This window comes from Ranitomeya variabilis, chromosome 4, assembly GCF_051348905.1.
Source record: "Ranitomeya variabilis isolate aRanVar5 chromosome 4, aRanVar5.hap1, whole genome shotgun sequence".
NCBI classification, from domain to species: Eukaryota; Metazoa; Chordata; class Amphibia; order Anura; family Dendrobatidae; genus Ranitomeya; species Ranitomeya variabilis.
The window spans coordinates 769,745,135-769,766,392 of NC_135235.1; the positions used below are offsets into that span (position 1 = coordinate 769,745,135).

At 45.9% G+C, this 21,258-nt stretch overlaps 1 protein-coding gene across 1 annotated transcript in view; it reads right to left on the reverse strand.

Annotated features, from left to right (window-relative positions):
• The window catches only part of LOC143769387 (gastrula zinc finger protein XlCGF66.1-like), a 58,994-nt gene extending 37,960 nt beyond the window's left edge, over window positions 1-21,034 (reverse strand). The window contains exon 1 of the mRNA XM_077257859.1: window positions 20,981-21,034. The gene's annotated coding sequence lies outside the window, so the exon portion shown is untranslated. The remainder of the gene's footprint in view (window positions 1-20,980) is intronic.
• Between the last annotated feature and the right edge of the window lie 224 nt (window positions 21,035-21,258).

A 21,258-nucleotide genomic window follows, 5' to 3' on the forward strand; every position in this document is an offset into this window, starting at 1 on the left:
TATCTACCATACCAGACCAAACATGACAAAAACGGATTGGACACAGAAAAAATAAATTCGTGCTCCCAAAACGCCATTACCAAATTAGCCAGGGAAGGTGAAAATTTCGCACCCATGGCCACACCAGATTTTTGCAAAAAAAACTGACCATTAAAAGAAAAAAAATTATGAGTCATAAGAAAAAAAATTACATGTAAAATAAAATTCTTTAAATCAACAGAATAATTACTGAACCCATCCAAATGAAATTGAATGGCACGCATCGCCAAATCATGCGGAATGCACGTATACAGTGAAATTACATCACAGCAAAGCCAAGAGTAATTACAATGCCAGACTTTCTCCGAAAAAACTTTTAAGACTTCTTTAGAATCTTTAATATAACCAGGAATTCTATAAACCAAAGGTTTTAATAGGGAATCAACCCATTCACATAAATGCTCGTTGGCTGAGCCAATACCCGAGACTATAGGTCTCATGGGTGGTATAGTGTCACTTTTGTGGACTTTTGGAAGTCCATGGAGAATAGGACAAATCGGATCTTTAACAATCAAGTAGTCCACCTGTTTACTCGAAAGCACACCCAAGCTAAAACCCTCCTCAATAATTCTATCTGCTTTTTGTTTAAATTTAATGGAAGGATTAGACTCAAGTTTTTCATAGGTCAATGTGTCGGAAAGCAATTCTATAATTTTAGAACAATAGTCAATAGAATTTAGAACCACCACCAAACCACCCTTATCTGACATCTTGATCACCAAATCGTCCATTTCCTTTAATTCACGCAAAGCCTGCCACTGCCTGTGGGAAAAATTATTATTACAATTATAAAGCATGGATGTTCTATCATTATTCAGCTTTCTAAGTTCTTTCTCAACAACCTCCTGAAACCTATCCATGCATTCGGATCTTGCATGGATAGGGTAAAAATATGGATTTTTGGTGACCAGATCAAAACATTGATCGGTGGTTGGAATATCAGACGAATTCTCTGAATTTAAAGATTGTAACGTGACCAAAGCCACCTGTTCAGAAAAATCCATACCAAGAAATTCATTTTCAACATAATTAATTCGATCGGTATAATCACTTCGATCTGTGATTTCAGCATTATCCAAAAAATGTTTCTTAATAGTAAGATTACGCATGAACTTATTTACATCTAAAATAGTAGAAAAAGAAGGAAGTTTGCTCGTGATTTGAATGACTATGCTACAAATAAAGTTTATGACTGGGGTCGGTGGGACAACGGCAATAGGACTCCTAGATCCATCTTAAAAAACAATGTTAATCGAAGGCAACCAGTAGCCAAACCACATGTTTATTTCAATCCCTCTGATCCTGAATCATCTGATAATAATCGGAGCATGTCAGATGTATCATCTGGAGAATCCACGTCCACTGGAAGGAAAAAGCTTTTCCGTCATTCAAAAAACGCAAAAGGCGTGGCGGCAGGAAACACCGCAGAAGAATATGGAATTTTGACACGCCGCAAGAGACGCCTATTCAAATAAATACTCCCATTAATGACAATGTTCTTAATTTATCTGCAAGACATCTCACACAAGATCAATTGGAAGTTCTTTCCTTGGGTCTTAATTTTGTGCCTCATCAAAAATTTGACTTGTTTTCTACTATTTTAGATGTAAATAAGTTCATGCGTAATCTTACTATTAAGAAACATTTTTTGGATAATGCTGAAATCACAGATCGAAGTGATTATACCGATCGAATTAATTATGTTGAAAATGAATTTCTTGGTATGGATTTTTCTGAACAGGTGGCTTTGGTCACGTTACAATCTTTAAATTCAGAGAATTCGTCTGATATTCCAACCACCGATCAATGTTTTGATCTGGTCACCAAAAATCCATATTTTTACCCTATCCATGCAAGATCAGAATGCATGGATAGGTTTCAGGAGGTTGTTGAGAAAGAACTTAGAAAGCTGAATAATGATAGAACATCCATGCTTTATAATTGTAATAATAATTTTTCCCACAAGCAGTGGCAGGCTTTGCATGAATTAAAGGAAATGGACGATTTGGTGATCAAGATGTCAGATAAGGGTGGTTTGGTGGTGGTTCTAAATTCTATTGACTATTGTTCTAAAATTATGGAATTGCTTTCCGACACATTGACCTATGAAAAACTTGAGTCTAATCCTTCCATTAAATTTAAACAAAAAGCAGATAGAATTATTGAGGAGGGTTTTAGCTTGGGTGTGCTTTCGAGTAAACAGGTGGACTACTTGATTGTTAAAGATCCGATTTGTCCTATTCTCCATGGACTTCCAAAAGTCCACAAAAGTGACACTATACCACCCATGAGACCTATAGTCTCGGGTATTGGCTCAGCCAACGAGCATTTATGTGAATGGGTTGATTCCCTATTAAAACCTTTGGTTTATAGAATTCCTGGTTATATTAAAGATTCTAAAGAAGTCTTAAAAGTTTTTTCGGAGAAAGTCTGGCATTGTAATTACTCTTGGCTTTGCTGTGATGTAATTTCACTGTATACGTGCATTCCGCATGATTTGGCGATGCGTGCCATTCAATTTCATTTGGATGGGTTCAGTAATTATTCTGTTGATTTAAAGAATTTTATTTTACAGGTAATTTTTTTTCTTATGACTCATAATTTTTTTTCTTTTAATGGTCAGTTTTTTTTGCAAAAATCTGGTGTGGCCATGGGTGCGAAATTTTCACCTTCCCTGGCTAATTTGGTAATGGCGTTTTGGGAGCACGAATTTATTTTTTCTGTGTCCAATCCGTTTTTGTCATGTTTGGTCTGGTATGGTAGATACATCGATGACCTGCTCATCATTTGGGGCGCCGATGTGTCTACCATACCAGAGTTCATAGCGTATTTAAATTCCAATGATTATAATATTCGGTTTACATATAGACTAAATTCGGACCATATCCAATTTTTGGATCTTAATTTGAGTGGCACAAAAGATTGCCTTATTTCAACTAGCACATTTCATAAGTCACTCAGTGGAAATAGCATTTTACATGCTAGTAGTGGACACCCCAAGCATACCATCCGGTCTGTTCCAGTGGGCGAATATGTGCGAATCAAACGCAACTGCAGTAATGATCAGGCTTTGAACAAAGAATTGGAGTTGGTATCGTGCAAACTGAAAAGACGTCAATATCCCGAATGGACACTAAATAGAGCCCATAAGATCCTCAGCCATAAAAAACGCGAGGATCTTATTGCACGGAAACAAATTGAAACTAATGTCTCTGCCAATACTAGTAAACCCTATGTGTGTTTCCAATTTAGCCCTCAGTTTCACCAGATTAAGGGAATTATTATTAAATTCCTTCCCATCCTTTATGAAGATGAGAATTTAGCTAGGATATTACATACTGGCATTAATGTTGTTGCCAGGAGGGCTCCATCTATAGGCAATCGGATTTCACCAAGCATGTTTAATGCCAATCGAAATAATATGGGAAATAAAAACAAAACTTGGTTAGATTGTAATCGATTTTACAAATGCGGGTCTAATATTTGCAGAACGTGTGCACATGTGAATATTACAAAAATTTTTTAGAACCATGACAAGTCACAGAGTTTCAGTATCAAACAATACATTAATTGCAACACAGAGTTCGTTATTTACAAAATTGATTGTGTTGCTTGTGAATTATCATATGTTGGGTGCACGTCCCGCAGATTAAAAATCCGCATTGGTGAACATTTATATGACATTGGTTACACTGGTCATTCGACCCGTACGATTTCTGCGGTGTCCAAACATTTTATTTCAGCCCATGCACGCAGTACAAAGTTTTTTCGGGTTCAAGGAATAGAAAAAGTTAATAGACCCCCGCGGGGGGGAGACCTGAGACGTATTCTCCATACCCGTCAAGCTTTTTGGATTTATTCTTTAAACACTCGGTTTCCATCTGGCCTTAATAAACGTAGTGAATTGATGTTTCATTATTAATATTATTGTTATCATTTTATTATGTTGTTATTTTGTTTTTATTGTGTATATTTGTGTTAGATTACGCATAATTTTTAATCTTACGCTCTGGTATTGTTTTGTGCAGTAGGTATGTGTTTTCTCACATTTGCAGGACCTTATGTCTGATCATGTGATTTTTGCTCTTGATCTTGATTGGTTGTGGGGGGTATATACGGTAACCACAATTCTGTGTATACAGCTTTGATAAAGATCAATAGATCGAAACGCGTCGCTGTTTGTGCCCTGGTGTGCTTTGAAGAGCGTGTTTTCCACTGTTTTTACTCTGGCAAAAATAAAGTTACAAGCCTGGATTTTACTAAAGTGGTGCTGGAGCAAGTTTTTTTCGTTTCTAGTTGGGGTTGTCAAGGGGTACATGGCGATATTCCTTTGATGCCAATTTCGTCTTCTACTCCTTCTGAAGTCCCTGAGTTTTTGTCGGATTACCAGGATGTATTTGATGAGCCCAAATCCAGTGCCCTACCTCCTCATAGGGATTGTGATTGTGCTATAAATTTGATTCCTGGTAGTAAGTTCCCTAAGGGTCGACTTTTCAATTTATCTGTGCCAGAACATGCCGCTATGCGGAGTTATATAAAGGAATCCTTGGAGAAAGGGCATATTCGCCCGTCTTCATCACCGTTGGGAGCAGGGTTCTTTTTTGTGGCCAAGAAGGATGGTTCTCTGAGACCCTGTATAGATTACCGCCTTCTCAATAAAATCACGGTCAAATTTCAGTACCCTTTGCCTCTACTGTCTGATCTGTTTGCTCGGATTAAGGGGGCTAGTTGGTTCACCAAGATAGATCTTCGAGGGGCATATAATCTTGTGCGTATTAAACAGGGCGATGAATGGAAAACAGCATTTAATACGCCCGAGGGCCATTTTGAGTACCTGGTGATGCCATTCGGGCTTTCTAATGCTCCATCTGTGTTTCAGTCCTTTATGCACGACATCTTCCGAAAGTATCTGGATAGATTCATGATTGTATATTTGGATGATATTTTGGTCTTTTCGGATGATTGGGAGTCTCATGTGAAGCAGGTCAGGATGGTATTCCAGTTCCTTCGTGCTAATGCCTTGTTTGTGAAGGGGTCTAAATGTCTCTTCGGAGTTCAGAAGGTTTCCTTTTTGGGCTTCATTTTTTCCCCTTCTACTATCGAGATGGACCCTGTTAAAGTTGAGGCCATTTATGATTGGAGTCAACCTACATCAGTGAAGAGTCTTCAGAAATTCCTGGGCTTTGCTAATTTTTACCGTCGCTTCATCGCTAATTTTTCTAGTGTGGTTAAGCCTTTGACTGATTTGACCAAGAAAGGTGCTGATGTGGTGAATTGGTCCTCTGCGGCCGTTGAGGCTTTTCAGGAGCTGAAACGTCATTTTTCTTTGGCCCCTGTGTTGCGTCAGCCAGATGTTTCGCTCCCTTTTCAGGTCGAGGTTGATGCTTCTGAGATTGGAGCAGGGGCTGTTTTGTCTCAAAGAAGTTCTGATGGCTCTGTGATGAAGCCATGTGCCTTCTTTTCTAGAAAGTTTTCGCCTGCTGAGCATAATTATGATGTTGGCAATCGGGAGTTGTTGGCTATGAAGTGGGCATTCGAGGAGTGGCGACATTGGCTTGAGGAAGCCAAACATCGTGTGGTGTGTTATGGACCTGGTGGTTAGGAGCACCCGGAATGACCTGATGGGTAACCAGAAATTTAGGACAAGCTCTGGGGATGTGGGAGCTCTACTGACCACAACCCTGATCCTATCACACACACTAGAAATAGCCGTGGAGCGTACCTAACTCTCCCTAGACGCCTCTTCACAGCCTAAGAGCTAACTACCCCTAAAGATAGAAACAAAGCCTTACCTTGCCTCAGAGAAATTCCCCAAAGGAAAAGGCAGCCCCCCACAAATATTGACTGTGAGTTAAGAGGAAAGTCACAAACACAGAAATGAAACAGGTTTTAGCAAAGGAGGCCAGACTTCACTAAATAGTCAGAGGATAGTAAAGGGAACTGTGCGGTCAGTACAAAAACCTACAAAAAACCACGCAGAGTGTGCAAAAAGGCCCCCACACTGACTCACGATGTGAAGGTGCAACTCTGCACCCCCAGAGCTTCCAGCTAGCAAGGAAATATCATGATAGCAAGCTGGACAAGAACATAGAATGTACTAAGAAATATATTCAAAAAGGCAATGAACAACAAATGAACTAGCAGGGACTTAGCTTCTGCTGAAGTAGACAGGTCATCAGAGAAATCCCAGAGAGATCTGAACCAGTGCTAAGACATTGACAGCTGGCATGAAGTAACGATCTGAATGGAGTTAAATAGGGAAGCCAGCCTAGCAATAAACGAGGGCAGCTGAGGAAGCCAAGCTCAAAGACCAACAATTCCACTCAAAGCCACCAGAGGGAGTCCAAGGACAGAACTCACCCAAGTACCATTCATGACCACAGGAGGGAGTCCGAGAACGGAATTCACAACAGTGGTGGTCTTGACGGATCACAAGAATCTGACTTATCTCTAGTCTGCCAAGCGGTTGAATACTAGACAGGCTCGATGGTCACTGTTTTTCTCCCGTTTTGATTTTGTGGTCTCATACCTTCCGGGTTCTAAAAATGTGAAGGCTGATGCCCTTTCTAGGAGTTTTGTGCCTGATTCTCCTGGAGTCCCTGAGCCGGCTGGTATTCTCAAAGAGGGGGTGATTCTGTCTGCCATCTCCCCTGATTTGCGGCGGATGCTGCAGGAGTTTCAGGCCGATAGACCTGACCGTTGTCCAGCGGAGAAACTCTTTGTCCCTGATAGATGGACAAGTAGAGTTATTTCCGAGGTTCATTGTTCGGTGTTGGCTGGTCATCCTGGGATTTTTGGTACCAGAGATTTGGTGGCTAGGTCCTTTTGGTGGCCTTCCTTGTCACGGGATGTGCGTTCTTTTGTGCAGTCCAGTGGGACTTGTGCTCGGGCCAAGCCTTGCTGTTCTCGTGCCAGTGGGTTGCTCTTGCCTTTGCCGGTCCCGAAGAGGCCCTGGACGCATATTTCTATGGATTTTATTTCTGATCTTCCGGTCTCTCAGAGGATGTCTGTCATCTGGGTGGTTTGTGACCGCTTTTATAAGATGGTCCATTTGGTACCTTTGCCTAAATTACCTTCCTCCTCTGATTTGGTTCCATTATTTTTTCAGAATGTGGTTCGTTTGCATGGCATTCCGGAGAACATTGTGTCAGACAGAGGTTCCCAGTTTGTTTCTAGGTTTTGACGGTCCTTTTGTGCTAAGATGGGCATTGATTTGTCTTTTTCTTTGGCTTTCCATCCTCAGACAAATGGCCAAACCGAACGAACCAATCAGACCTTGGAAACCTATCTGAGATGCTTTGTTTCTGCTGATCAGGATGATTGGGTGACCTTCTTGCCATTGGCTGAGTTCGCCCTTAATAATCGGGCTAGTTCGGCTACTTTGGTTTCACCTTTTTTTTGTAATTCTGGTTTTCATCCTCGTTTTTCTTCAGGGCAAGTTGAGCCTTCTGACTGTCCTGGTGTGGATTCTGTGGTGGACAGGTTGCAGCAAATTTGGACTCACATAGTGGACAATTTGGCGTTGTCTCAGGAGAAGGCTCAACGTTTCGCTAACCGCCGTCGCTGTGTTGGTCCCCGACTTCGTGTTGGGGATTTGGTTTGGTTGTCTTCTCGTTATGTTCCCATGAAGGTTTCTTCTCCTAAGTTTAAGCCTCGTTTCATTGGTCCTTATAAGATTTCTGAAATTCTCAATCCTGTGTCATTTCGTTTGGACCTTCCAGCTTCTTTTGCCATTCATAATGTGTTCCATAGGTCGTTGTTGCGGAGGAATGTGGCGCCTATGGATCCTTCCGTTGATCCTCCTGCTCCAGTGTTGGTCGAGGGAGAGTTGGAGTATGTGGTGGAGAAGATTTTGGATTCTCGTATTTCGAGACGGAAGCTTCAGTACCTGGTTAAATGGAAAGGCTATGGTCAGGAGGATAATTCCTGGGTTGTTGCCTCCGATGTCCATGCTGCCGATTTAGTTCGTGCCTTTCATTTGGCTCATCCTGATCGGCCTGAGGGCTCTGGTGAGGGTTCGGTGACCCCTCCTCAAGGGGGGGTACTGTTGTGAATTCCGTTCTCGGGCTCCCTCCTGTGGTCATGAATGGTACTTTGGTGAGTTCTGTCCTTGGACTCCCTCTGGTGGCTTTGAGTGGAACTGCTGGTCTTTGAGCTTGGCTTTCTCAGCTGCCCTCGTTTATTGCTATGCTGGCTTCCCTATTTAACTCCACTCAGATCGTTACTTCATGCCAGCTGTCAATGTCTCAGCACTGGTTCAGATCTCCCTGCTAGTTCATTTGTTGTTCATTGCTTACTGAATATATTTCTTAGTACTTGCTAAGTTCTAGTCCAGCTTGCTATCATGATATTTCCTTGCTAGCTGGAAGCTCTGGGGGTGCAGAGTTACACCTTCACACCGTGAGTCGGTGTGGAGGTCTTTTTGCACACTCTGCGTGGTTTTTGTAGGTTTTTGTACTGACCGCACAGTTCCCTTTACTATCCTCTGACTATTTAGTGAAGTCTGGCCTCCTTTGCTATAACCTGTTTCATTCCTGTGTTTGTGACTTTCCTCTTAACTCACACTCAATATTTGTGGGGGGCTGCCTTTTCCTTTGGGGAATTTCTCTGAGGCAAGGTAAGGCTTCTATTTCTATCTTTAGGGGTAGTTAGCTCTTAGGTTGTGAAGAGGCGTCTAGGGAGAGTTAGGTACGCTCCACGGCTATTTCTAGTGTGTGATAGGATCAGGGTTGCGGTCAGTAGAGATCCCACTTCCCCAGAGCTTGTCCTAAATTTCTAGTTTACCCATCAGGTCATTCCGGGTGCTCCTAACCACCAGGTCCATAACAGGTGACCAATACCACACCCCACTGAGCCCTGTCAATTCATAGGCATCATAGCAACCGAGTGAGCTACCTTTATGGATGATACACTCCTGCCTATCCAACTATCATATGGAAAATATCTCATAGATCCTGGGTTCATTTGTATTTGAACCAAGGATGAGGCTAAGTGAGTATTTATTAATTGTCGGTGGTCGGAGGTAGTCAGTGAGGTGGATGGTACCAATTTGTGCATGTAGGGGGAAGTACTGTGGAAAGATTAGAAAGTGGGGGGATGGCAGTACCTTGGGGACATTATACTGTGTGTGATGGGGATGCCAGTCCTGTGGAAACATTGTTCTGTTTATGTGGGAAACCACTAATGTGGGAACAAAATACTGTGTGTGGGGGTATGGCGATACTATGAGAAGATTATACTGTGTGTGGTGGGATGTGGGTACTGTAGGAACATTATACTGTGTGTGAGGGTGTATGACGGTACTATGAGAAGTTTATACTGTGTGTGGTGGGATGATGGTATTTTGGGAACTTTATACTGTGTGGGGGGTATAGCGGTACTATGAGAAGATGATACTATGTGTGGTGTGATAATGGTACTGTGGGAACTTTATACTGTGTGTGGGGGTATAGTGGTACTGTGAGAACATTATACTGTGTGGGGGGTATAGTGGTACTATGAGAAGATGATACTATGTGTGGTGTGATAATGGTACTGTGAGAACATTATACTGTGTGTGGAGGTATAGCGGTACTATGAGATTATACTGTGTGTGGGGGGTGGTATGGTGACTGGTTATGTGATTAATGGGCGGCAGAGGTGGGTGGCCCTGTGATGGAAGCCTGGGCGTGTTTCACTCAGCGGATCTACTGCTGAGGGATTTTGTTTTACATTGGGAAGGCTTCCAGGTGACTTGGAGAGATGGGTGGCTCCGGTCACCTACAAACTCACCCAAAGGGGAGTGTTTGAACACCTAAGATGGTTGTATGTTTGAGGACCTGCGGTGATGTCACGATCACCTGACTAGCCATGTGATAGGTACCTGGGTGTCATTACAACCATGTAATGGAGGGGTGTTTGGCACATGTCTGTGAGTGTTTGGGAGTCTGCCAGTGTGGACAGACGTCCATGTGTCGTCCATGTGTCCTGGATGGACACTACATAGTGGCCTGTGTGTTGGACGGTTCCAAGTGGAGACAGACATTCTGAACAGCACACAGAGAGACCGTGTTTAAGTTATAGAGCCTACGAGCTGGACATAGCACAGCCTGTTTGTCCACAGACATGAGAGAGCAGAGCTCTACTATGGACATTGAGGACTCATCTGTCTGATGTAAGACTGTTTGCCTTTTGTTCATGTTTCTATGGTTTATGGAGAAAATAAACCACATAGACTGTTTTAAATGAAAGATCGTTCCTGTGTGCCTGACTATCGCAGCTAAGGGAGTGTCCCCCAAGACACGCAGTAAGCGTTATCTCACAATTGGTGGAGAATGCGGCAAAGGTCCAAGAAGCACATCTTGCAGTGCTGGCTGGTCTGAGCCAGAGGAGTGGATGGTCTGACAACCGTGAGTGATACTGACTGGGGTCAGTGAGAACTGTTTGTGGGATACCTCAGAGGAGAAGAGGGATCCGAGAACCTGTGTGACCGACACCAACAGTCAACTAGCTGTGGCTTGGCAGGGCGATGAAGACTGAAGGCGTCTGGCGGTAACTCGGCGGGGGTTACGAAGGTGGTCAACATCCTCAACATAGAGTCATCTGAAGGTCCGCAAAGCCGTCTGTAGGTTTGCAGAGCAGTGCAGAGCAGTTACAGCAAGAGGTTCTGCAGCAGCAGGAGCTGCAGTAGCAACTGCAGGAGCCTTGCTGTGAGGAATTGTTGGGACCTGAGAGTAACAATGGGGAGTCCACATGGTGTACTCCAGAGTGGGGTGGTGTCCCTAAAGGGGGTGGAGTCCTAAAATGGAGTGGTGACCCAAATAATTATGGTTGGCCAAAAAAGGGCCAAGCATCCCAAAAGGGGTAGTTGCCCAGAAGGGTGCGGAGTCCCTAAAGGTGGTAGTGGCCCTAAAGCAGAACATGGCCTAAAAGGGGCGGTGACCCAAAGGGGGCGGTGACCAAAAGGGGGTCATGGCCTAAAAAGGGGCAGCGGCGAATGCGCCGATGGACTGTTGCCAGGTTCATTGCTCAAACAGCGCATGTCCAGGATGCTGTACTGACTTTCCATCTGACAAGATGTCACAGAGCTGTTCTTTAGATGTCAATTGAGAGTGCGTGACTGGACTTCTGGACTCGGAGAACCTGGTGAGCACCACACTTCCAGTCTATCTGATTCCCGGAAGGAATATGCAAGTCCACTGCGTTCATGGGGTTGCTAGGGATTATCCGGTGTCCAGGGTAATCATTGAGATACCCACTATTATTTCGAGCCATGATGTCACTGTAGTAATAGACCAGGACTTTGAAAGGTTTTGGTATTTGTGGGAGAAAAGGGGAGTGTCTGATTGCTCAGAAGGGAGCCGGAATGACCCTAAGGGAGCCCCAGGTGGTGCCCCAGGGTCCTGGTTGTCACAGTAGCATTGCTTTCCTCAAGGGGAGAGTGATGTTACGCTTGAAGGCAAGAAGAAGGTTTTACGGAACTGTGTAGCGGCAGTGCAGCAGTTCCTGGAATGAGACATTCAGAAAGCCGAATACATTGCAGAGAGCATGCAGGAGAGCAAAGCACAGGAGAATATATCAGAGGGAGACCAGCCCCGAGCAGGCTGCCTCCTTCTGAGGCGCAGAAACCGGTAGCCGGAACAACGAGGATCATAAGGCCCTCTAGGACTTACATCAGAGACCGGCTTGACAGCTGAACCCTACGTTACCTGTCTAACCTAACACCCAGGAAGCATGGTGGCACCCCTCAGAGGCCGGGGCGTGCTAGAGTCCTTATAAACACTCTCAAGCCACCAGTCATACGGGTTAAGTCCTATCCTACCCGGGGGAAAGAGAGAAAGAGATAACATCTGTGAGTACCTTATGTGAAGCTTTAAGTAGTAAGGGACTACACCACCACGGCACTAAAGGAAAGGTTTTGATTTCCTCGTGGGTAAGGGGACTCCTTACTTGCCTTCAAGCCGGCCAGTCCCTGCCTGTCCTGTGATCTGGTGCTCTGGACTGTGGATGCTGAAGTCTTCAGTAAACCAAGGTAAAGAGACTGCAACCTTGTGTCCTCATTCTTTGCTGCACTCCTCACCATCTTCCATCTACACCATGGGGACCCTAGGAAACACTTCACCTGTGGGAAGTTGTACAATCTAGCTGCCATAAAATCACCCTAGTGGACCCCTTAAAGCAGAGTCAGTCCCCACTGACCGAATACCACAGGTGGTGTCACGAACGTAAACTCTATTCCCTTTAAAGACCTTTCCCTTTAACGTTGATGCCCAGGGCCACGGACCGTGTCGCTACCGTGACATCCCCCTGTGAAACTCAGGACCCGGTGCTGAGTACCCCACGGCCCTGTGGGCGAGTCACCCACCACAACAGGTGGCTGTAGTGGTTCTGGGTGGTGTCGTGTATAAAAAGGAGATAGCAACACCTAAGGTCGATAGTCCAGAGTTCCGGGTGACCGGAAGAAAGTGTGTGTCTGACCAACTCGAGGACTTATTTGGGGTGACCAAACGTATGACCGTGGGAAATGGGGTAGCTCCAGGAAAGGGGTCCGACACCGGTTTAAGTGGGGAAGTGCTGTTCCAGGATGACAGGGTGAGAGGAGGTGACTCCTATTCTGACTGTGACTCAAACGCAAAGGAAAGAGAGTGCACTAAGGGAGCCGGGTAAAAATGACAAATCTTCATCTCGTCGCAGCGCCGGCCGCGGAAAGTCGGGAGAGGCTATGCCCTCTGAAAAAAGAGATGATGAGGAAGAGTCAGGGTCAGGTAGAGATCAGGTTACTGTCCTTGATAATGAGGTCACTTTATCTCTGACAAATCCTAGCAAAGAGGTAGGGCTGGACTTAAAACAGACCTGTAGTAGACCCACATCTGCAATGCCCGGAAAGGGTGAAGTGGCTCAGTATGATGAAGGCTCCAGAGTACCTGATGCTGAAGAGATGGGATCTCCGAAATGACCAAAAGTCGAGAGGTACCTAAGAGTGAACTGACAAAGAGCCCCACAGAGTGCAGAAACAGGTGGAATTCTGAAGAGGCAGAGTATGGGTGGACAAGAGAGTCCATTTGAAATTCTAATTAAAGAACAGATGGTGCGACATGTGCTGGCCAGAAGACAGCAGGACCATGAGATAGAGCTGCTTAAAGAGACAGTCGAGTGAGAAAGGGTCCTGAGACAACCGATTGAGCACAGAGTGGGTGACCTCAAGAAGGAAGTCTCTGAGCTCAGAGGTCACCTATCAGCATGTCAAACCATAAACAAGGCCATACTGAAAGATATGGAGGTGTTCAGAGAGGCCCACGAGAAGCAGCAGCAGGAGCTTCTCCGGAGAGAGGATGAGCGTCGCCGCCTTTCAGAGGAGCAAGATAAAGTTCTCTGAGAGCTCAAAATAAAGGAGACTAATCCCCAACTCCAGAAATCCACGGATGACCAGGAAATCGAACTGTTGTGGTCTCCCGATCTGATCACAATGAAGGAGAGTGAGCTGGAGAGGCTGAGCAAAGAAGGGGCCTCCACAGAGGAAGAAATCCATCAGGGGAAGTGCCACGTAGATGGCCATGCAAGGGATATCGAGGTCTTGGAAAACTGCTGAGTCTAAAGACGAGGAGGTCCAACAATAAGGCCAAAAAGGTGAGACTTTGGTTTTCAAGTGTGTGATAGAGGTACCCGAAGACATGCGTGTACCAGTGAGGAGGTGCATGAGGCCTTTAAAAAGGAGGACAAAGCATGTAGGATGCACTGGGCGCCTGAGACTCATCAACTGGTAATACTGTAGACTAGGGAATTCACGGTGAAGCGGGTGGCTGTCCTGAGGGATATGCATCTTCTATGCCTCCGCACAAAACAGATGATCATGCTGAAGAATGAGGAAGCCACTCGACGTCTTTAGCTAGCGAGAGTAGCTCAAAATCGGCTCGGCTTGGTGGAAGACATCATTCTGTTACCCACAAATTTGGTGGGGAAAGTCATCGGAAGGCTTGGGAGAGTGATGCAGGAGATTGTAAATAGATCCGGTGTGAAGAGACTGAGGATTACAGCTGATGACAAGGCCCAGGTCGTGGTGAAGATGGGATGGTTCCATTCCTTGTTGTCGGATCCATGGAGCGTATTGGGAATATCCGGATGCTCCTGGGGTATTGCGTGGTGTACCTAAAAGAAGTTGAGTAGCTAAGACGTGAGAGGGAGCAGATCGATATAGAGCTGCAGGAAATGGCAAACAGATTGCCGCCACCCTCATCTCGTGGGATAGAGATGCAAAGAGGTTCGCTTAAGTCTAAAAAACATCAAGCTGGAGCTAAAAGAGGAGGACATGGGGACAGATGGGAGGACTGCTCTCCGGACAAAAAAAACATGGGAGAAATGGCCAGCAGAAAGATAACAGAAGGTGGCCTAATGGAAGAGGTAGAAGCAGTGATGCCTCAGTTAGCTCGGGGTTGAGTGACCTAAGTGGGAGACCCTGTAGCGGACGAAATGACAAAGAGTCAGACCAGACAGGACGTATGGGTGCAAGGGAATTACGCCTACATACTGACCGCCGGGGATGCAGGTGGTCTGACAACGGGTCTTCTAAATCAAAGGACTTGACAGAGACGTATGATGGGTATCTACAAAAGGGTTCAGTAGCAGGACCTGACTTTGACAGACGGTTTGACTGGCAGAGATGAAAGAGAAGGATCTCTGGTCGGGTAATAGAAAGTGCCAAGCCCTATGGCTTTAGGCAGAGGGGGAAATATATGGTATGGCAACTGGTCACGTGATTAATGGGCGGTATGTATCGCAGAGGTGGGTGGCCCTGTGATGGAAGCCTGGGCGTGTTTGGCTCAGCAGATCTACTGCAGAAGGATTTGTTTTACATTCGGAAAGGTGTCCAGGTGACTTGGAGAGATGGGTGGGTTCGGTCACCAACAAACCCTCCCAAAGGGGTGTGTCTGAACACCTAAGATGGGGTGTGTCTGAACACCTAAGATGGTTGTATGTTTGAGGACCTGCGGTGATGTCTGGATCACCTGACTAGCCATGTGATAGTTACCTGGGTGTGTGATTACAATCATGTAATGGAGGGGTGTTTGGCACATGTGTTTGTTTGGGAGTCTGCCAGTGTGGACAGACTTCCATGTGTCCCGGATGGACAATACAGAGTGGCTTGTGTGTTGGACAGTTCCAATTGGGGACAGACATCTTGAACAGCACACAGAGAGACCGTGTTTAAGCTATAGAGCCTGCGTGCTGGACATAGCACAGCCTATGTGCCTACAGACCTGAGAGAGCGGAGCTCTACTACGGACAATGAGGACTCATCTGTCTGATGTAAGACTGTTTGCCTTTTGTTCATGTTTCTACGGTTTATGGAGAAAATAAACCACATAGACTGTTTTAAGTGAAAGATTGTTCCTGTGTGCCTGACTAAAGGTACCTTCACACTAAACGATATCGCTAGCGATCCGTGACGTTGCAGCGTCCTGGCTAGCGATATCGTTTAGTTTGACATGCAGCAGCGATCAGGATCCTGCTGTGATATCGCTGGTCGTTGAAGAAAGTTCAGAACTTTATTTGGTCGTCAGACCGGCGTTTATCGTCAGGTTTGACACCAAAAGCAACGATACCAGCGATGTTTTACAATGGTAACCAGGGTAAACATCGGGTTACTAAGCGCAGGGCCGTGCTTAGTAACCCGATGTTTACCCTGGTTACCAGCGTAAAAGTAAAAAAAAACAAACAGTACATACTCACATTCGCGTCCCCCGGCGTCCGCTTCCTGCACTGACTGAGCACCGGGACGGAAAGTGAAAGTACAGCAGAGCGGTGACGTCACCGCTCTGCTGTTAGGGCCGGCGCTCAGTCAGTGCGGGAAGCGGACGCCGGGGGACGCGCAGGTGAGTATGTACTGTTTGTTTTTTTTTACTTTTACGCTGGTAACCAGGGTAAACATCGGGTTACTAAGCACGGCCCTGCGCTTAGTAACCCGATGTTTACCCTGGTTACCCGGGGACCTCGGCATCGTTGGTCGCTGGAGAGCGGTCTGTGTGACAGCTCTCCAGCGACCACACAGCGACGCTGCAGCGATCGGCATCGTTGTCGCTATCGCTGCAGCGTCGCTATGTGTGACGGTACCTTTAGACAAGCAGTAAGCATTATCTTACAGGGGGTATAGCGGTCCTGTAGGAACATTATACTGTGTGTGGGGGTATGGCGGTCCTGTAGGAACATTATACTGTGTGTGGGGGTATGGCGGTACTATGAGAAGATTACTGTATAATGTGTGTGGTAGGATGATGGTACTGTGGGAACTTTATACTGTGTGTGGGGGGTATAGCGGTACTGTGAGAACATTATACTGTGTGTGGTGGGATGGAGGCACTGTAGGAACATTATACTGTGTGTGGGGTATGGAGGTACTGTGAGAACATTATACTGTGTGTGAGGGTATGGTGGTACTGTAGGAACATTGTACTGTGTGTGGTGGGATGGAGGTACTGTAGGAACATTATACTGTGTGTGGTGGTATGGCGGTACTATGAGAACATTAAACTGTGTGTGGGGGTATGGCGGTACTATGAGAACATTATACTGTGTGGGAGTATAGCGGTACTGTGAGAACATTATACTGTGTGGGAGGGTATGGTGGTACTGTAGGAACATTGTACTGTGTGTGGTGGGATGGAGGTACTGTAGGAACATTATACTGTGTGTGGTGGTATGGCGGTACTGTGAGAACATTATACTGTGTGTGGGGGTATGGCGGTACTATGAGAACATTATACTGTGTGTGGGGGTATGGCGGTACTATGAGAACATTATACTGTGTGGGGGTAAAGCGGTACTGTGAGAACATTATACTGTGTGTGAGGGTATGGTGGTACTGTAGGAACATTGTACTGTGTGTGGTGGGATGGAGGTACTGTAGGAACATTATACTGTGTGTGGTGGTATGGCGGTTCTGTGAGAACATTATACTGTGTGTGGGGGTATGGCGGTACTATGAGAACATTACACTGTGTGTGGGGGTATGGAGGTACTATGAGAACATTATACTGTGTGTGGGGGTATGGCAGTACTGTAGGAACATTATACTGTGTGTGGGTGTATGGCGGTACCATGAGAACATTATACTGTGTGTGGGGGTATGGCGGTACTATGAGAACATTATACTGTGTGGGGGTATGGCGGTACTATGAGAACATTATACTGTGTGTGGGTGTATGGCGGTACTATGAGAACATTATACTGTGTGTGGGGGTATGGCGGTACTATGAGAACATTATACTGTGTGTGGGGGTATGGCGGTAGTGTGAAAATACCTTTTTTACGAGAGATGCCAGTACTGTGGAAACATTATAATGTTTGAGCGGCATCATATATATTGCATAAGGGGTGTAAAAAGGAGAGTCATAAAAAGCCTCCTCAGGGCTGTGCTGCATTTGTACAGACTGCTATCTGCCGTCCAGACGGGACCATGTGACACCAATGGGAAGAGGGAGGGTTTCCGGAGGGAAGAGTCTAGAGGGTGCACCTGGTCAGGAGACCTTGATGACGCAGTTACTGAGATTATAAAGGCCGGAGCCCCAAAGGCAGAACAGATTTGGCGCCAACAAAGGAAAGGGGTGCGGGGAAGAATCTGAGGCACCAGCTCCTGGTAAAGTGCCCGAGGCAGCTGGGTGTGGGGCAGAACCTGCTTACAGGGCATAATGGGGGCATTACACTGTGTGGGGCCAAGAAAGGGGCCCTCTACTAGGAGAACAATCCGCTCCCTCACTTCCTGTCATCCATAGTTGGGTCGTATGTATCTATTACAGGAAACAGAACAAAAACGTTATGATTAACATCCATCTTCTCTCTTCTCAAAGGTAATCATGTCATTCAACCTCTGATCTGAACTACCTTGCATGTCTTTTTACTCCTTTCAATGATAGCAAGCAGCCTGAATGGTAATCATGTCATTCAACTCCTTGGCTAGAATTCATCAGTTACATGGTTCCCAGTACTTACTGTTGTAGCTCCGGGGAGGTGCTATAGTATACAGATGTAATCAGGACGGTGTCTTTGATCACCTTCTCCACACCAGGATGTGTTGAGCAGCTGTCCCTAATTTATAACTAACCAGCTCCCATAATTCCGCTTTCCTTTCCCTGTACTGGGGGCCTATAAATTTAGATTCATTCTTAGGGGTGCACGCATGTGTGAGGTCACACACATTCAGCACAGCATGGCATTAGCTAAGCATCAAGCTAAAGGGCAGTTACTCCATGGCATTTAGTCAGGGCAGGAATCAGGTAACCGACACTCTGCTCTCCTTTCTATCCATGTGCTTTATTCCTATTCTCCTATTATCCCTTGCCATCCACTTTCATCGCTCCATCCCCCTCCATCACGACTCATATACGACCAAACCGTTGCATGACCAACTCTATCCTCTCCTCCTGTATTCTCACCCATCCCTTGTAGATTGTGAGCCTTCGCGGACAGGGCCCTCTCTCCTCCTGTACCAGTTATGACTTGTATTGTTTAAGATTATTGTACTTGTTTTTATTATGTATACCCCTCCTCACATGTAAAGCGACATGGAATAAATGGCGCTATAACAATAAATAATAATAATAATAATATACATCAGCCCCTCTATACATTGCTCTCCTATGTACAGCTCCCATGCATTTCTTACCTTCCCGAAAAAACCTCAGTCCATATTGCCCAAACACACTGCACAAAAAATCTTTGTACAATTTCAAAAACTTCTTGGTTTTTATCTTCCTAATCCTACTGATTTCGGGGGACCTCTCCCCCAACCCCGATCCACCATCCCCCAACCGCTACCCTATCCCATCTCAACACCATTCTAACCTTATTATTATTAGTTGCACTCCCTCATCTCTCTTTCAATTGTGCCCTTTGGAATTCACGGTCTGCATGTAACAAGCTTCCTTTCCTACATAACTGCTTTATGAGCAACTCTCTAAATCTGTTGGCCCTCACTGAAACCTGGATCCAGGATTCTGACACTGTCTCCCCTGCTGTCATTTTTTATGGTGGCTTACAATTCTCCCATTCCCCGAGACCCACAAACAGACCTGGTGGTGGAGTTTGCATGCTCCTGTCCCCGCAATGCACTTTCCAGGTCATCCCCCCAGTTCCGTCACTCTCATTCCCTTCTTTTGAGGTCCACACCATCCGGCTCTTTCATCCCCTCTCCCTCAGAGTAGCGCTCATATATCGGCCCCCAGGCTCACCCACCCACTTCCTGGACCATTTCTCAGCCTGGTTGCCGCAATTTATGTCCACAGAACTCCCAACCCTTATCCTGGAAGACTTCAACATCCCCATCAGCAGCCCCACTTCCACATTTGCGTCCCAGCTTCTATCACAAACCACTTTGCTCGGCCTCTCACACCTCTCAACCTCTGAGACACACAAGGATGGTAACACCCTTGACTTGGTCTTTGTCCTGCTCTGTTCAATCTCCTACCTAGATAACTCACCGCTTCCCCTCTCTGACCACAACACTCTCTCCTTCATGCTCACAAATCCTCGCCCACCCCAGCACACTCCTACCTACTATTCAGTCAGAAATCTACACGCCATTAACCTTCATACACTTTCAGACTCCCTACACTCATCACTGTCACCAATCTCCTCTTTTTCCTGTCCTGATCTGGCTGTACACCACTACAATGACACTCTTAGAAGCACCATGGACCAAGTAGTGCCCATCACCCTAAGAACCTCCAAACAAAGAGTGAAACAGCCCTGCATTTCCCCTGGTTCACTCTCCATATTCGATCCCATCACAGAAGAAGAAGTCTCCGGGCTCCTCTCTTCTTCTCGTCCGACTACATGCACTTCTGACCCCATTCCCTCTCATCTCCTCCAGTCTCTCTCTCCAGTCGTCACAACTCACTTAACTACAATCTTTAATCTCTCCCTCACCTCAGGCATTTTCCCATCCTCCTTCAAACACTCTATCATTACTCCATTACTAAAGAAACCTGCCCTCGACCCATCTTGCACAAATAACTACAGACCAGTCTCCAATCTTCTCTTCATCTCTAAACTCTTGGAGCACCTGGTCTACTCCCGCCTTACCCGTTACCTCTCTACTCACTCACTCCTAGACCCTTCACAGTCCGGTTTCTGCCCCCTACATTCAACAGAAACTGCACTCATCAAAGTGACCAATGACCTTCTGACATCAAAATGTAATGGTAACCACTCTCTGCTCAATCTTCTCAACCTTTCTGCAGCTTTCGACACTGTTGACCACCATCTCCTACTCTCTAGGCTTCAGTCACTAGGCATTAAGGACACTGCTCTCTCCTGGTTCTCTTCCTATCTTTCTGATCACCCTTCAGTGTTTTGTTTGCTGGCTCCACTTCATCTCCTCTTTCTTTCACTGTCGAGGTACGTCAGGGCTCAGTCCTTGGACCCCTTCTCTTCTCTCTCTCTACATGGCCCTAGTTGGACAGACTATCAGCAGATTTGGCTTTCAGTACCATCTTTACGCTGATGACACACAACTACAGTATATACGTCATCCCCTGGGCTTACCCCCTCTGTACTACAGAACGCCACTGACTGTCTGTCTGCAGACTCCAACATCATGTCCACCCTCTATCTGAAACTCAACCTCTCCAAAACTGAACTTCTTCTGCTCCCACCGTCTACTAACCTCCCTAAACCTGACGTTTCCCTCTCCATAATAACACCCCAGTAGCAGGCGCGCAGTCTGGGTGTTACGTTTGACTCTGATCTCTCCTTCACTTCCCATATACAATCTCTTGCCTGCTCATGCCGCTAAAGAACATCTCTACTCTAGAATCCGCCCTTTTCTCACCATGGAAACAACAAAAACCTTCACCGTCTCATTATTATTATTATGATTCTTATAAAGTGGCAACAACATCAAAAGAGTCTCCTCCGTGCAGAAGGGGTTAATGTCCCCGGCTGCGCTCAGTACTGGGGAATCTCCACATACCTCCACCTGCAGAGCCGCACTCCACAGATATGGCTGCTCTGTGCGCACAGGACCTGTGATGAGGTCACAGGGGGAGGAGTCAGGGGTCACGTGATCCGCAGTGAAGACGCTACATGGAGACTTCTCCTCAGTCAGTGACATTCCCGCCATTATTCGCCCTCACTACTGGCACAATCACCTCGCGCCGCCTTTTCTACACAATGTTCTGTGTGGAATGTAACGTGTGATTTCTCTGGAGACAAATAGACCCCACACATGAGGGGATTATCACCGGTTAC